At 39.1% G+C, this 14,412-nt stretch overlaps 1 pseudogene; it reads right to left on the bottom strand.

The window, feature by feature from the left end:
* Positions 1-346: 346 nt before the first annotated feature.
* LOC116506015 lies at positions 347-13,242 on the bottom strand (annotated as a pseudogene).
* Between the last annotated feature and the right edge of the window lie 1,170 nt (positions 13,243-14,412).

Genomic DNA, 14,412 nt, shown 5'->3' with positions numbered 1-14,412 from the left:
ATTCATTTTGATACAAAAATAATATTGATACCAATGAGAATTACTACATTAATCAATCTTACGTGGTTCTAATGTTATTATACATATTTGTGTCAGCACATAACCCTTCATTCTTCAGTTATTCAATATTTGCTACACCCTTCTAATAGTAATAGCATTATTCTTGAGCATACCTGATAACACCCTTTTTCAAAATCTGATCTTAACCTCTTTCACTTTAAATGTGTTGTGCAAAAATAAGTATAACAATATTCCTCGTATTCCTAATTTCTTAATCTACTCTAATTCTTAATACAGCCAGTCTTGTTTTAACAAAATAAAAGAGATCCTTTCTATCCATCGTCTCTCATCCTCTTAGGTGAGTATTAACAGTGAGTATAACAGAAGTATTATCACACTTTTCAGACGGGACAAAGATTAAGGCACCTGTTATGAATGTGTGAATCTGAAGTTCTGTATATGGTTGAATCTAACGATTAAACCAGAGAAACATTCAAGTTACTACATTTATGAAGTAGATTTCACATTGTGTAAAATAAGTTCAATTATCATTAGCATTTTTCAGATTCATTCAAAAGCAATCTGCAGAGTAATGAACAATCTGATTCACATACACATCTTCTATCATTGTGTCAAACATTCATTTGCTTCCTGTACTGAGCTGTTGACTATGGGATAACCATAACTTTTTTACGTATCAGTAATTATTAATGATCCATAAGAAAAGCTGTCATCTTATTCAAGGGTTGCTTTACTCAAGAGCCTTTACTGAGGAACTGAGAAGCATTTGGAATAAATTCATTTTTAAATCTGGTGTGTGTGTGTGTCTGTGTGTGTGTGTGTGTGTGTGTGTGTGTGTCTCTGTGTGTGTAGGATCAGATAATTCATTATTCTGATTGCTCTTCAATGGATCTGGATTTTTCTAACCTTCCATGATTATGTTTTACTGTATTTCTTAAGTCAAATGTTACCATTCATTGCTGTTATGTTCATTATGATGTTTTTCTGTATATCCAATACTGTGTGAGGATATTTAGAAAGGGTTTTCTACCACCGGTGCTTTAGAATTGTAGGAATTCTATAAGATGCCTTCAGGGAAACTCCCAAAGGTACTTTTTCAAGAGACAATTGGACTTTATGGTTTTTCTTTGAAGACATTTCACTTCTCATCCAAGAAGCTTCTTTAGCTCTGACTGGATGCTGGGGAATGGAAGGATTTATACTCCTTACAGACAGCTGGTCATTTGTATTCTTTTAGAGAGTCATTGAGGCCATCTGGAGGTTTATCTATGTCCTCAGGATCACCTGAGTAGTGCAAATGGATGGGGAGCTTTCTGGGAACAGCTGAAAGGATGACTTACTAAAACACAGGTGTCAAACTCGCCACGTCACGTTGTCGTCACGTGATGTTTCACATTTCCCCATTCACAGAGCTGGAGTGGTAATGGCCTGCACGTGACGCATCCAGCCCACGGGCCGCCAGTTTGACACCCTGCACTAAAGGAATGCAAATGACCAGCTGTCTGCAAGGAGTATAAATCCTTCCATTCCCCACCATCCAGCCAGAGCTCAAGAAGCTTCTTGGATGAGAAGCGAAACATCTTCAAAGAAAACAAGAAAGTCCAGTTGAAAAGGAAGCGTTGGGACAACCATGGCCTGGATGACTGAGAATCTCCATAGATTTCAGGGGAACCTATTCAATTTATCTTATTAGTGTAGTTTAATTGACTCCTCCCACCCCACTCCAATTTTATTCCTCTTGATTTTTTTCTCTTTGTTTCTTCTTACCAGCCTAATGCTTACTGTTCTTTCTGTCCCTTTCTCTTTACATGGACCAGGGGTGGGTTTCTACCAGTTCTAACCTCTTCTATAGAAGAGGTTCCAGAAATCTACAGTGCCATTTAGAACCGGTTCCAGCTCCCTCCCCCACCCGTCCGCACATCATCAAGATGAAGAGCGAGAGGAGAAATTCTGGGAGTTGAAGTCCACAAGTATTAAAGCTGTCAAGTTTGAACAGATCTGGGTTTTTTTTTCTAAAGGGCTAGAGGTGCAAGGGTCTTGTAACTTGACAGCTTTAAGACTTGCACACTTCAATACCAGAGTTTCTGAGCCAACATTTTGGTTGCCAAGCAAGAGCATTGTTAAGTGAGTTTCACCACATTTTACAAGTTGGCCATGCCCACCCAGTCACATGGCTGGCAAGCCACTCCCACCCAGTCACATGGCTGGCAAGCCACTCCCACAAAGCAGGCCACACCTACAGAAGAGGTTTTAAAAAAAATTGAAACCCACCACTGACCTGGACATAGCAAGGTACTTTTCCCCCTCTTTTCTTTGTTTTTAAGAGAGTTTGGGTAAGTTGTACAGCAACTCTACAGTGCTATAGCAATAGCAATAGCAGTAGACTTATATACCGCTTCATAGGGCTTTCAGCCCTCTCTAAGCGGTTTACAGAGAGTCAGCATATTGCCCCCAACAATCTGGGTCCTCATTTTACCCACCTCGGAAGGATGGAAGGCTGAGTCAACCCTGAGCCGGTGGGATTTGAACCGCTGAACTGCTGATCTAGCAGTAGCCTGCAGTGCTGCATTTAACCACTGCGCCACCTCGGCTCTGTTCTATGTTTATAGATGGCTTTTTTTAAAAAAAAGGGGGGATTAAGACAATATTATAAGGGTGAAGAATACTGAAGCTCTATTTATGTGATGGGGGCTCCAGGGTTAAAGCTTCTAAATTTTGCCTGGTGATGTTGCCCTGCTGATATCACTCTTTCTAAGCAATTACAAATGAAACAAAAACAAACACATTTCAAGTCAAGCCCTACAAAGAAATCTGGTAGGCATAAGTATTTATCTTATTTGATACTTTAATGTTAATCATTCCCATGTATATCATTTACTCTTGAAAAGTTTTGATTTATAGATTTTAATCATTGCTATGAAATGTTAAAATATAATGTGTAAAAGTGCAATATGTGCAGCCACATCTAACTTTCAACTTTGGCGAATAAAGGCACCAGAAAAAAAAAAAAAAAAACAGAAGTTAAGGTTGTTCTTAACCAAAGGACCCAGAAAGAATAAAGAACAAACCAACTGAATACAAGCCAATTCTAACCTGACACTTATGTTTAGTATTCAAAATATACACTGTTCTACTACATCAATCAACATGTATGTAATGTAGCCAAATACCCATTTTGAATGACGATAGAAGATAGAACTAGTTATTTCTCATTTGACATCCAGGAAAATAAATAAAGAAAACTGCTGCTGTCTATCATTTCTCATGCCTTTTGCCACAATCACAGGATTTTATGGGATGAGCACTTTTAGAATGGGAATGAGAAGGCAGCCATGTTACATGTTCAATCAATCAGAATAGAGCTGGAAGGGGCCTTGGAGGTCTTCTAGTCCAGCTGCCTGCTCAAGCCGTAGACCCTATACCATTTCAGACAGGTGACTGTCCAGTCCCTTCTTAAAAACCTCCAGTAATGAAGCACTCACAACTTCTGAAGGCAAGCTGTTACACTGGTTAACTGTTCTCACTGTTAGGAAGTTTCTTCTCAAGTCCAGGTTACTTATCTCCTTGATTAGTTTACATCCATTGTTTCTCATCCTGCCCTCTGGTGCTTTGGAGAATAAGTCAACCCCCTCCTCTTTTTGGCAGCCAAAGCAGAACAGGTATCTAGTTGTGAGGTCTTGTGGGATACGAGGCTTGACTCCTTTCTCTGATAAAAATAGTTCCCAAAATGGAATTGTAATTTCTCATGGAGGGAAGCATAAATGAAACAGGCTGAACTCATAGCAGCCACATGACATGAAACTTGGATAACATTGACGTATCACTTGTTTAGGATAGCAAACTCTGCATCCAAATCTCTAATCAAATTAACCACCTGGAGTGGGAGCCAACAAAGACCAAAACACAGGACTGAAATTACCAGGATCTTTTCTTTTTTGTAGTCCACTTTTCTTGGTTGTGACATACGACTCCTGGGATCTTCCTCTTCTGGAGATGATAAGAAATGGTACAGTAAGAGAAAAGTATGGCCGAAAGTGGAAGCATGTAAGAGAGGAGGAGCATCAGGCAAGAGTACAGCTGTCTTTCTGTCTTCCAGTGCAACCAGATTTCTTCACAGATAATCATGCCATGGCCAATGCTGTTGAGATCTAAGTAATAGGTATGGAAATAGGTCGGTAGAGAAATCACAAGAGACAAAAGACAAATAGTAGCCACCATATAGATACAGAACTTGCACCTCACCCTTTGGAGAATGGGATACACAATTACAACATATCAATCAACAGCAATGGCTGTAAGTGACAGGAAAGACATGAACACGGTCGTCCCTTGCATCAGGGTGACAAAGTAGCACATGAACGCTCCAAAAAGCCAGCCTCGGCTTTCAAAGGCATACACAGCAGTCAGTGGGACGCAGAAAATGCACATAATCAGATCAGCCACTGCCAAGTTCCCAATAAGGAAATTCGTGGTGCTGTGCAGCTTTTTGGTGAAGCTGAGGAGACAGAGGAGGATAAGATTCCCTGTGCAGGCAACTGTCACCAAGAGAACGTAGAGAGGAATGAAAAGCGGCTTCAGCTCAAAGACCAGTGAATAAGATAGCAATAGCAGTAGACTTATATACCGCTTCATAGGCCTTTCAGGCCTCTCTAAGCGGTTTACAGAGAGTCAGCATATTGCCCCCAACAATCTGGGTCCTCATTTTACCCACCTCGGAAGGATGGAAGGCTGAGTCAACCCTGAGCCGGTGAGATTTGAACCGCTGACCTGCTGATCTAGCAGTAGACTGCAGTGCTGCATTTAACCACTGCGCCACCTTGCAGCTACAAGCGCAGATCTGAGCTATTAAAATAGGAGTCGTTCAAGAGCTGGGAATGGACCGCCATGTCAGAATCTGTTCAGGGGGATCTTTTACGTTAAAAAAGAAAATGGGAAAATTATTTTAAAAAGAAAATAGAGAGATGGGGATTGTTCATCCTTGTGGAAATGCCCAACTCTACTTCTTCTTCGGTATGTCATCAAGACATGGGGAGATTAGAAGAGTAGAAGGGCACCTGGGGCTGGTCCAAAATAATTTCTTGCCCATTTTGAAGATTTTGCAGCTGTCAAGTCTCATCTCCCCGTGGAGATTTGTACCCTCACCACCGTCCAGACCTTCCGCAAAGCCCTCAAGACCTGGCTAGCCCGTCAGGCCTGGGGATAAAGATAATCTGTCCCCACCCGAATGATGAATGAATGTTGTTAATTATTTTACTTTTATGTATTATTGTGTGTCTATTGTCTGTACCCTCCCTTCCCCATTTTATGTAAGCCGCCCTGAGTCCCCTCAGGGAAAAGGGCGGCCTATAAATATTAATAAAATACAAAATACAAATACAAAATCTCCTAGCACTCTTAGGAACTCTTTAAAAATCAACCCTTGAAACTTCTTGACATATCACATTTCATTAGACTTCCTTTGAGGCTATTTTTTCCCTCAGAAGGATTTTCCAGGGCTTCTGTTAAGTACATTTATTTGCAGCTACAAACATGCCCTTTCCCCCAGCTTCTCCCTCTGGGTTCCTTCTGCTTTTGGCCTTTCTCTCTGGTTAATCCTGGATGGCAAATTTATCTGAGCTTGACAATGAGATTGGGCAATTTTTATGTCAAACTCTTACTTAAAATTCACTTGTTGCATGAAGTTATGGGTTTCATTGCATCCTTGTTTATGTTTGTTTGTCCATATGGACCTGCATAAACATAAATAAATGACAATAGGGAATAATTCCAAGGACATTATCTCAAAAGATTTGGTAAGAACAACACTGCACTTTAAAGATTCGTTTTCCTAAAATGCTAGCTTCCACATTCAGTTAATGTTAATTACTATTGCATTAATTCCTCAATTAAGTACCTATGGTATTTCTATATCATGGTATATCTATATCATCCATAACATATAATCTCAAGCTCTCTCTGTCTGTCACATCTCTCTCTGTAATTTTTGAAACTTAGTTTCCTCTTTTGCTTTTTTCATCATGATGAAAGTATTAACTTCAGGAGTTTTGCTGCTGCCACCAAACTCTTTCCTGAAGTAGACATTCTTTAATTTTTGGTCTCTATTCATACGGTATTTGGATCTGGCTCTGGTTCTTTCAGTGCTATCTCTATATCTGTGTTAATGTGACTAGGGAAAAGATTGGGAAACTATAGACACAGTCTACAGTCAACTTACAGACAGACAGACACACATGCACATGCGGTCACACAGAGAGAGAGACAGAGAGACAGAGAAAGAGAGACAGAGCGAAACAGAGAGAGACAGAGACACAGACTCAAGCTTTCTAAGATGTTCTCCTTAGTCTCCCAATCCTTCTGGAATATATACTGGAATGACATATAAGTATTTATATGCACCAGAGCAATAGAAAAATAGATAAAGTGAGAAACAATATACTCATAAAAATGTAAAAGAAAATAGACAAAACCAAAGTGTTCTTAAAAATAACACGCCAAAGAATCTAAAAATCCATCAGATGCGAAACTGACAAAGAAATACTGTAGTTTTGAAGCTGATTTGAAGGCTTTTATAAATTAAAGAACTCTGGTCTCTCTTAGGAGGCAAATTTATGGTTGTGGCACAGTTTTTTTCTTCCCAAATATAAAGACCTGTCTTATGCGCCCAGCAACCCTCAAAGAACTATTTGAAACAAAGCTGTAGCTCAGGGTATTCTATATTGCACCACAAAGAAGCAATTTTCTCTTTTTCCTATTATTATAAAAAAAATTGAGTGTGAGCTAATACAATACTTTATATGTCTGTTTTTTTTTCCAGGGGAAGAAGGCACATAAAATATATAACTGAGTTTTATGTGGTTTATGTATATAACAAGAATTGTATGAATTCTATTAAAGATCTACTTGTTAGTTCCTGAAGTGTTACCCCCACTTTCCAGATGGGTTAAAATCCCTCTGCTCCTTTTGTGGTGCTGGCAACACCAAAAACCACAATGGAAAATTAAGTCAGCATGTCCAATGAAAAGCAGTAGGCTTCTGTGATTCAGCCCTGATTTGATCTACATAGGAGATTTAAAATATGAAGTACTGCAATAAGTATACGATTCAAGATTTAGGTATATATATAATGGATGCCAATGTAGTGAATGGACTAGGACTGGAAGATAAGAGGTTCAAATTCACCTTTAATCACAGAAACTTACTGTGACTTTGGACCAATTTCTCTGTGTAATGTATTTGGGATAGAAATCTAGCAAATAAGTGGATAATTTGAGGGTGGGTGGACAGAATGGATTGAGAATGGCAGAACTAATAGTCCCTTTAGTAAGTATTAAAACTACTGTTTAATATTTCCACCACAATATTTCCAAATACCCCATTCCTCTTGCACCTTTTTTTCAGGTAGAGGTAACAGGCAAGAAGGAGGAGGAGAAGGAGAAAAAGAAAGAATGAATGGAAGAAAGAAAGAAAGAAAGAAAGAAAGAAAGAAAGAAAGAGAAAAGAAAAGCATCTTCAAATTGTCTAGCAAGGAATGTTAATTTATACAGAACCAATGCAAAAAATATATATCTTACATTAACTTAAAAACAAAAGGGTTCAACATTGTTGGAAAAGTTAATTCTTACTGTTCTACTTGCTTTTTTGAGATACATTCATAAGCCATTTTATTCAGAAATATCATCTCCCAGAGCCCTCCAACTCCAATTCCTAACATTAAACCGTCCACCTACCCAATGGGTTTCCTTTAACAATGTGGGCTGGACATTCTGAGCTCTAAAGTCGCAGCATATCTGGGCGATACTATACGTTTCCATTGTGAAAACCCGTTAACCACTGGGGAGGGGGAGGGGACGCAACATTAAGAAAAGTGACTCAATGTCCTGGACCTGGACGAATCGAGAACATTGAGGTTTGCTTGTTCTCGAGGATTGGAAGACCAAGAACCCTCTTACTTTATCCCCTCTATACACGCGTTCTGTTAACTCTTCAACACTTACCGTTGAGGGAAAGAAAGAATATAGCCTCGACATTTTGCTCGAGCTTCCAAAGCTACCGTGGGGGGGGGGGGGGGTTGGTCGGGACTCGGGCGTCTGATAGGAGTCGGTCAAGATCGTGGAGAAAGAAAGGATTTTCGGCTCTTCCTTATCACAATCTTTTATTTTTCCAGAGCCGACGGTATGGAGGAAAGCTGGAGTCGGGGCTGAGAGAGGCCAAACGTGTTTTCCCTCGCTGAGATTCCCCGTATTGGAGCTGCAAGGAGGAAAAGACTCCCTTCTTAACACAGACGCGGCTCCAGTTGGGTTTCCTGAGAACCGAGGAAAAGCTGGGAAGGAAAGCTCTGGAACTGTCCGCAGCTTATGGTGCTGAATCTAAGCGCTGACTCTCCTTTACCCTGAGAAATAGAGAGACGGATAAATCTCCTCCCCCGGTCCCCTACTTGGAGAAGGATTTAAATGATCTCCCCTCCCCTTCTCCTCCCATTTCATCTCTTCTTACGCTGGAATATATTCTGCCCATTTTGGAGAAAAAAGCATAACAATGTATGGCGTATAATACTTCCAAGGAAGTTAGGATCACTTCATCCTAACGCAGTGTTTCTCGACCTCGGCCACTTGAAGATGTCTGGACTTCAACTCCCAGAATTCCCCAGCTGGACTTCAACTCTGGGAGTTGAAGTCCAGACATCTTCAAGTGGCCAAGGTTGAGAAACACTGTAACGTTTTCTCTAGGCAGCCTTACCTAGCCTGGTGCCCTCAAGAGAAACTGATTTCTGTCATCCCATCATGGTGCTGTTGGCTATGAGTGACAGGGGTTGCAATCCCAAAAGTCTGTAAGGCATCAAATTGAGGAAAGCTGCTTTCTATCACGCTAATAAGCTTACATATGCATGTAGTCCTCAGCTTATTATCACAATTGAGTGCAAAATTTCTGTTGCTAAGCAAGACAATTGTTAAGTGAGTTTTGGCCCATTTTATAACCTTTCTTGCTAAGGGAATCACTGCAGTTGCTAAATCAGTAGCATGGTTGTTAAGTGAATCTGTACTCCACATTGACTCTGCTTGTCAGAAGGTCGTTAAAGGTGATCATATGACTCCAGGACACTTAACTGTCATAAAATTGAGTTAGTTTCCAAGCATATGAATTTTGATCAGATGACCATAGGGTTGCTGCAACAGTCAAAAGTGTGGGCAATGGTCATGTCACTTTTTTCACTTCAAATATTCATTAACTTCAAATATTCATTAAATGAACTGCTGTAAATTGAGGACTACCGATATCCTTCTCTCCCTATGAAATACCTCTTGGATTTTGTTTTTGCAGCAATAATACATGGCAAAGTTTTAAAGGTGTATTTCACATACAAGGCATCATTTTTTAAAAATCCTACTGATTTTTGACATATTAAAATACAACTACCTACTAACATCACTTTTAGAAAAATGAAAAGACAAAATGTGTCTCATTGTAAAACAATTAAAATCATTTTTTATGTAAACCTAAAATCTGGATTTGGCAAACAGATGGAATAGATAAGTGGAATTTAGAGATCTTTGTTGGTAAATCATAACTCGTATTGAAGCATAAAAAATTAGATTGCATTGAAGTTTGTATCTACCAATATTTAGCATTCTCTATATTATCTTTTTACTTTGAAAGTTTTCTTCATAATCAGTTTCAGATTGTGATTGTATTCCTACCATCAATAACAGAATAACAGAGTTGGAAGGAACCTGGAAGCATAATCAAGATAATATGAGATACGTGCTATTTTTATTATCTTAAATTGCTGTCATTTTATTGTAATGTGTACTGTTCGTTTGACAATTTACAAAGGTTAAGATGTACGTATGCCACACAGGACTTGACTTTGATGGAGTTGTTTATAAGCTCCATTAAAATAGTTAATATATAAATAAATTTTAGTAGTGGTCTCATGGATATGGAAAACAAATCCAAACAGCATATGCTTAACACCTACTACATCAAAGTTTTTCAAGCAGATCACTAAAATATATATTTCCTAAACTGCTTTTTCCTGGGATTGTTTTCCTGCAGCTGGTTGTATATTTTACTTATTAGATCCCTAGAGTATTTTAGAATATGATTATATTTTGCCTCAAGGCAATTAAAATTGGTTTGATGTATATAAAGTATTTACCATATTTTTCGGAGTATAAGATGCACCAGAGTATAAGACGCACCAAGGTTGTAAAGAGACATTTTTTTAAAAAAAGTAGGTAGGTAGGTAGAGAGGGAGAGAAAGAGAGAGAAATATAGTAGGTACATAGGGAGAGAGTAGTAGTTAGGTAGGTGGGTGGGCAGGTAAAGAGAAATACAGTAGATAGGTAGGGGGAGAGAGAGAGTAGGTAGGGAGAGATAGAAATACAGGAGGTAGGTAGGGAGAGAGAGTAGGTACGTAGATGTTTCCAGGTATATTTATCCATGTGTTGGAGAAGGAAATCACTGACAATCTGCAGCACCTAAGACTTTGTTTCTGCTGGCTCAGCACTTGATCAATGTAATTGTCATCAATCAGTTAAAGAGCTTTCCAAAAGGGGGAAAAAAGATTTTACACTCTGCAAACCTCCCAAAAATGGCCCATTTTTCACGAAAACGGGCCAGTTTTTTTTAAAAAAGGCATAAATAACCTCCTGGGAAGGTAGCCCCCCCAAAAACGAGCAAAAAATGGCCGGTTTCCACAAAAACCTCATATTCCTAGGCCTCTTGTAGAGGACTCAAGATTGTGGAAGACATATACTACCCATAGAGATAATAAGGGATCTCTCCCTTCCTCCCTCCCTCCCTCTCTCTCTCTCGCCTTCTCCCTCCCCCTCCCCCTTTCTCCCACCCCCCCCCCCACAAGATATGTTTGACCCTTCCACTAAATTTGCTGTGATTTTATTGTTCTCAAATTCATTGACTGAAACAGTTTGAACCAAATCGAACAGAGGAAAGGCAAAGAGAAGACCTTTGAAAAATGCCTTCCTTTCAGTGAAATGTAACTGGAAAATTCTTACTTAACTGCAGGAAAGAACAATGGACACATGGAAATCTATGTTTATATTTCCTTCTGCCTATTTTTAAACCCCAAAATGAAATTAGTCAAAATTGAAATATATTTATCAATTAAATATTTAATCTGCACAGCTTTCAGATGCAGGTGATTTCTATGGTATTCCATATTCTTTAAAAGTAATCAACATTTCCTATTGCCTTTTCTATTAAATTCTATTAAACAGCATCTTAGGAGGATATTGAAAGCTTTCCTTTCAAGTCGATCTTTATCACTTGTGTACTTAGGAGGATAAATAGCTGTTAAGTTTGAAGAGTACAACTGCATCAGCATGTTTATATAAAGATAATTCGGCATGATGAACAAATAACAAAATAGGCTCAGTTTATCTAAGCATAACAGCTAATTGATGCTGTTATTGGAAAGTTGTCTCATTTCATGAAATACCGAAATGACACACAATGTCATGCCTACTTTCCTTTTTATTGTATAATATAAAGAGCACTATTGTTTCAATTTTCAACTATTTGCCATTTATACAAAAACAATTATTTATTAGAAGTCAGGTGCTATAATCTATGCAGATTCTCGGAATTTTTAACAAGGAGCAATTGGACATTAACAAAAAAGCAATCATGAAATACAAAAATAAAAAAAAATCTATTTACTTTTAATGGACACTCAGGACTAATCAGAACCAAATGCACCATGGAATAAAAGGATCTTACATGCTTTGTGGAATATGAGAAAAGGAGAGATCAAGTTTCATTCCGGGAGGGGGAGGTATTTGCCAAAGATGACGATGGAGGAGGTCCAATTGTCAGGTGGTATTCAGCAGGTTCTGACCAGTTCTGGAGAACCGGTAGCAGAAATTTTGAGTAGTTCAGAGAACCAGTAAATACCACCTCTGACTTGCCCCACCCCCTTCTATTCTCTGTCTCCCAAATCCCAGCTGATCGCGAGGGAATGGAAATTTTGCAGTAACCTTCCCCTGGAATGGGAATGGAGATTTTACAGTATCCTTCTCCTGCCACGCCCACAAGCCACACCCACCAAGCCATGCCACACCCATCAAGCCACACCCACAGAACCAGTAGTAAAAACATTTGAATCCCACCACTGGTCCATTTGTGATGCCCACTCCCCAGAAGGTCTCAGAAAATGTAATGGGAGGGTAATAATGAAAAAGGAAGCAGTTGGGGTTCTTTAAAAAAATATTCTTGATCAACTGAGAAGCGATTAAAGCCGAGTGAGCCTTCTGTTCCTCTGCCTGAGGCTGACGGTTGCTCTTCCCTGCTCTACATTTCCATATTAGGGATTGATACATATTAGTTAAATAAATCAGAATAATTTCCCTCACCTCCCCTTTCAACAGAACAAAGGACTCTTCAAAGTAGATGCACGGATATCAACATGATTAATATTTCTTAGAATCAAACAGAGAACATAAGCGTCACGCTAATTTTACATAGCTCTCAGCCTCTTTTCTAAACCCTGTTGCAAGATATATTAATTCAGAGCATTGGTGAGATTTTATTTCCTGCTTCCTGGGAATGAAATGAGAGTTTCAAAAGCATGGGAAAAGGTATTGGGAAGTTGTTCCCACTTCTTTTTCTTCTGGCCTTACCCACTGCTTGTTTCACTCTCAGTTACTTGAAGCATGCACCCCCTGCCCAATAGGAAAATAAGACCCTGGGAAATGTTTTTTAAAAAGGACAAAGTGGAATCACAAATGGTTCCAGAAAGAATATATCACCATCCAACATGAGCTCAATTGCTGCTCTGACGTGAAGCTGGAGACTATAGCCAGGTCTTTAGTGGCTTTCTGATCTCTGGATGTCATTCCAGAAGGCAGGTGCCGTGACAGAGAAGGCGTGTCTCCTGGGCCCTACAAGGTGACTCTACTTACATGGGAGCCGGAGCATGTTTATCCCATCTGATCACTCTGGATGGCCAGAAAGAACTGGAAACAGGCAGTTCCTCAAATAGTCAGGCCACATGGCATCAAAAGCTTTAGAGGTGATAACCAACACCTTGAATTGCACCCAGAAGTCAACTGGTAACCAGTGCAGCTTGCAGAATTGTGTCACACTGGCTTACTCTAGCACACCCATCACTGCTCACACCATTGCATTCTGGACCAGCTGTAGCTTCTGAGCATTTTCATGGGCAACACCATCACAGTAATCCATCACAGTGATGGATTCCATGCTTCAGAAATATCTTTTGATGGATGTACATATAAGGAAATTAGGCAGATTTTTGACATCTTTTCCTGACTAGTTAGCAGGCATTTCAACAATCACTTGGCCTAATTATTGTTCAAAACTAGGACAGACATCTCCAAAAGGGATTTATAACCCAGATTTGCCTTCCCATGGTCACATGATATTTTGGCCAACTAGCAACCAGTTATATTTGTGGCCATTTGTAGCACCCCATAGTTATAAGACCACAATTTATGATGTTTTTGATTGAAACCAACATTTACTTCTGGTTTCCAGCAAAAAACACCCCATAGCAAACAATGGGTTTGTTTAATGCCTATAGCGTTCATTTAATGACTGCTGCAAAAAGGTTGTAAGTCAGGTATGGCCACTTGACCTACTTACATAAGCTGTCATGACTTATGACCAAACTCAACAGGCTCAATTATGGTTATAAATCAAGGACTAGTTAGTTGTAACTTCAAAAATAATATATTTCTAAACATTTCTGGTTGCAGAAATGGCCTGTTTGCAGACTTTCTAAAATTCTTGGCTAAATATCAAGGATTCTGAAGGTACAAAATATCCATCAACAATGATCCATGTGGGGATTTTGATGGATGTGTTTTTTCAATCTGTGTTAATTGCTGTTATTAATACTAACCTTATATCTTAAATCGTACCCCACTCATCATTTGAATGAGTCCTAGTTGACTTGTCAATAAAGATAACGATTTCCCAGTGAATTTGGAAATTGCTTCGTTAATTGCTCTGCCATTTACATTTAGCCAGAAATCATGCACAATTGTAATTAGTACTGTAAACATCGTAAGCATTTAGAGTACTTGGGGCATAGCGACCTTGTTCTAGTCCTTTTTTGCTCATGTTTTCAAATGTTCTTTACACAAGCCACCTACAGTAGTGTGCTTATAATTATTCAGAGAGCTTTCCATTCTACCATAATGTTCTGATTATGGAAATGAGAAGCACAAAGGTGCCAAGGTGTTTTTTTTTCCTTTGCCAGTTTCTGATTCATGTAACTACTCAACATTGACTGGTTCACACGAATTCAAGCAACAGGGACTTTCGCATAACTAACAATTACTCTCCTGTCAGTGATCTGCCTTTTTTTTACATTAACACTTGGACATTTAGTATCCTCCTGCTTCGGTA

Source organism: Thamnophis elegans, chromosome 1 (assembly GCF_009769535.1).
Source record: "Thamnophis elegans isolate rThaEle1 chromosome 1, rThaEle1.pri, whole genome shotgun sequence".
NCBI lineage: Eukaryota > Metazoa > Chordata > Lepidosauria > Squamata > Colubridae > Thamnophis > Thamnophis elegans.
This window is presented reverse-complemented; position numbering and strand designations above follow the sequence as displayed.